This window comes from Vulpes vulpes, chromosome 3, assembly GCF_048418805.1.
Source record: "Vulpes vulpes isolate BD-2025 chromosome 3, VulVul3, whole genome shotgun sequence".
Taxonomy (NCBI): domain Eukaryota; kingdom Metazoa; phylum Chordata; class Mammalia; order Carnivora; family Canidae; genus Vulpes; species Vulpes vulpes.
The window spans coordinates 47,802,533-47,806,660 of record NC_132782.1 but is presented as its reverse complement, the minus strand read 5'-3'; the positions used below and the strand labels follow the sequence as shown (position 1 = coordinate 47,806,660).

The window sequence follows — 4,128 nt, the reverse complement described above, 5'->3', positions numbered from 1 at the left end:
CACAAATTGGCTCAGTGAGCTGCACTGCATGCTGTTTGCCCTCATGTTTGGATTTCTACCTACTCACAGGCAGTGGCCAATGGCTCGGCCACATGGTCAGGCAGAAGGGCAACGGAAGATTGGCTTATTAAAGGGGTGCCCTTCCGGGGCACGACCCTATGGAAATCACTATGGGAATCTGAAGGGTGCATTCAAGTAGGCCATGTCAGTGCCCGTGAGAAGAACCCCTTTCCAGCATCAGAAGATGCCTGGAATGGACGAGCAAGTGTGCTCACTTGAGGTAGCCACTTGGGTTAATGGAGTGAGTGGAACTGAAACAATGCAGAGAGACGTTGTATCTAGACATGCTCCTTTTGCACCCTCAGAGGCACAAAATGTCAACAGGAACTGTTTTGTCTGCCAACAAGAGAGATTTAGAGATTGCAGGTGGCTATGGGGAAGATTCCCTGGGGGGAGTCCTTGTACAGAGCTGGCAAGTCAGACTGATGCCGGTAGCCCTGCGGGGCTAAAAGTGGGTCCTGATGGGAGATAGACACTGGCTCTGAGTTGGGCTTTGCTTACCCAGTGGTAGATGCAAATGCTCAGAGTACTATCAAAGAACTGGAGCAGAAGATATTGCACTGATTTGGACCACTGAATCACATTTCTTCAGAACAAGGGACATACTTTACAGCCATCATGTCCAACAATGGCAGAGAGATGCTTTTTGGGAATAATAGTTTGGTAAAGAATTAGAATGGGCAATGAAAATAATGATTGTTTAAAATGAGGAGAGAGGGAATACAGGCATGAAGAACCAGCTTACAAGCATTCATAAGTGTGTACTGACATTCCATATAAAGGGAGCAAAGAGTGTGTCCACACTAGATAAATTCCCCTGCAATTTCACTGGAAATAGGAAATAAGGGCTAAAGAAGATGCTAGTACGACTGCAATTATTCTCACAATGGGAGAATCTGGTATGATGGGTATACTTTTCCCTTTCTCTCCCATATCACCTCAACTTTCTTCTTCTTACTAGATACAGTGGTCTCAGGGCCAAGGTTGCAACTACAATTATCAAAAGCAGAGATGATTCCTAGGCAAGAAACTATTAACTTTTAGGTCAGAATTTCTAAGGACCTGATGGAGTGGGTTGTACTTCCACTCCAACTGGCAAATATGGGGTCAAATGTGAATGCAGTTATATTGCCCAGTGGTAGAAACAGCCCACCAGTTCTTTACAAATAGAGAAAAGGAGAAATATTACCTGAGAAAAACAATATAGGCCTACCTCAAGTAGCAAGAAAAAATCTCAAAACAACCTAACTTTATACCTAACAGCTAAAAAAAGAAAAGCAAAGCCCAATGCCTGTAAAAGGAAGGAAATAATAAAGATTAGAGCACAAATATATGAAACAGAGACTAAAAAAACACAATAGAACAGATCAATGAAGTCAGGAGCTGGTTCTTTGAAAAGATCAACAAAATTGATAAACCTCTAGCCAGACTCATTTAAAAAAAAAAAAAACAGACAGAGAGGACTCATATAAATCAAATCAGAAATGAAAAGAGAAATAACAACTGACACTACAGAAATACAAATAATTATAAGAGAATATTTTGAAAAATTATATATCAAAAATTGGACAACCTAGAAGAAATGCATCAATTCCTAGAAACATGTAACTTTCTAAAACAGAAGCAGGAAGAAATAGAAAACTTGGATAGACTGATTAATAGCCATGAAATTGAATCAGGAATATAAAACCTCCCCAAAACCAAAAGTCCAGGACCAGATGGCCTCACAGGTGATTTCTACATTTAAAGTGTTGTTAATACCTATTCTTCTCAAATTATTCCAAAAAATACAAGAGGAAGTAAAGATTCCAAATTCACTCTATGAGGTCAGCATTATCCTGATACCCAATACAGATAAAGACATTACCTAAAAGAGAACTACAGGCCAATATCTCTGATGAAGATAGATGCAAAATTCTTCAACTAAATATTAGCAAACCAAATCCAACAATACATTATAAACATTATTCACCACAATCAAATGGGATGTATTCCAGGGATGTAAGTGTGGCTCAATATTTGCAAATCAATCAATGTGATAAATCACATTAGTAAGAAAGAGAATAAAAACCATATGATCATTTTAATAGATGCAGAAAAAGCATTTGACAAACTACAACATTCATTCATTTAAACTCTCAATAAAGTAGGTTTATTTTTTTGTTTGTTTTTTTTTTTAATAAAGTAGGTTTGGAGGGAACATAACCCAACATAATAAAGGCCACATAGGAAAAAGCATGGCTAACATTATACTCAATGGTGAAAAACTGAGAGCTTTTCTTTCTAAAATCAGGAATACAAGGATGTACACTCCCATTACTATTATCCAACATAGTTCCGCAAGTCCTAGCTGTAGCAATCAGACAAGAAAAAGTAATAAAAGGCATCCAAATTGGTAAGGAAGAAGTAAAACTCACTATTTGCACATGACATGATATTAAATATAGAAAACCCTGAGGACCTCACCAAAAACTATCAGAACTGATAAGTGAATTCAATTCAGTAAAGCTACAGGAGACAAAATACACAGAACTCGGTTGCATTTCTATATATTAATAATGGAGTATCAGAGAAATGAAGAAAACAATCTCACAACTGCCAAAAATAATAAAATACTAGGAATAAACTTAACCAAGGAGGTAAAGACCTATACTCTGAAAACTATAAAACACAAATTTAAGAAACTGAAGATGACACAAATGGGAAGATCCCTGCTCATGGATTAGAAGAACAAATATTATTAAAATGCCCATTCAACTCAAAGCAAGGTAGAGATTTAACTCAATCTCTATCAAAATGCCAATGGCATCTTTCACATAACTAGAATAATCTTAAAATTTGTATGGAACCACAAAATACCCCCAAATAGCCAAAGCAATCTTGAAAAAGAACAAAACTGGAGGTATCACAATCCCAGATATCTTTTTTTTTTTAATTTTTTTATTGGAGTTCAATTTGCCAACATTTAGCAAAACACCCAGTGCTCATCCCGCCAAGTGCCCCCCTCAGTGTCCATCACCCAGGCACCCCAACCCCCCACCCACCTCCCCTTCTACTACCCCTTGTTCATTTCCCAGAGTTAGGTGTCTCTCATGTTTTGTCAACAATCCCAGATTTCAAGATATACCACAAAGCTGTAGTAATAAAAACTATGGTACTGGCACAAAAACAGACACATAGATCAATGGAACAGAACAGAGTTCAAACATAAATGCATGCTTTTATGATCAATATATGACAAAGGAGGCATGTATATACAATGGGAAGGATATAGTCTTTTCAATAAGTGGTGTTGGGAAACTGGCCATCTACATGCAAAAGAATGACACTGGACCACTTTCTTACACTATGCACAAAAGATACATTTGAAATGGGTTAAAGACCTGGATGTGAGACCTGAGACCACACAATTCCTAGAAGAAAACATAGGCGGTAATTTCTTTGACATCAGCCATAGAAACATTTTTCTAGATATGTCTCCTCTGGCAAGAAAAACAAGAGCAAAATTACACTATTGGGACTACACCAAAATAAGAAGCTTTTGCACAGTGAAGGAAACCATTAACAAAACAAAAAAGACAACCTGCTAAATGGGAGAAAATATTTACAAATGATGTATTTGATAAGGGAAAGAGGTTAATATACAAAATTATATAAAGAATTTATACACCCCCTCCAAGATAATCCAATTAAAAATGGGCAGAGGACATGAATGCACATTTTCCCAAATAAGACATACAGATGGCCAACAGACACATGAAAAGATGTTCAACCTCACTAATTGTCGGGGACACACAAATCAAAATTATACTTTTCAAAATGGCTAGAGTCAAAAACACAAGAAACAAGTGTTGCTGGGGCTGTGGAGAAAAAAACTTTCATGCACTGTTGGCGGAAATGCAAACTGATGCAGCCACTGTGGAAAACGGTATAAAGGTTCCTCAAAAAATTAAAACAGAATTGCCAAATGACCCAGTAAATTCCCCTACTGGGTATTTACCCAAAGAACATGAAAACACTAATTCAAAAAGGTGCATCCTTATGTTCACTACAGCATTATTTACACTA

The 4,128-nt window shown here is 37.3% G+C and overlaps 1 protein-coding gene across 8 annotated transcripts in view; it reads right to left on the bottom strand.

Moving 5' to 3' along the window:
* Positions 1-4,128, bottom strand: part of IFT80 (intraflagellar transport 80) — a 127,801-nt gene that overhangs the window by 23,129 nt on the left and 100,544 nt on the right. The window lies entirely within an intron of this gene.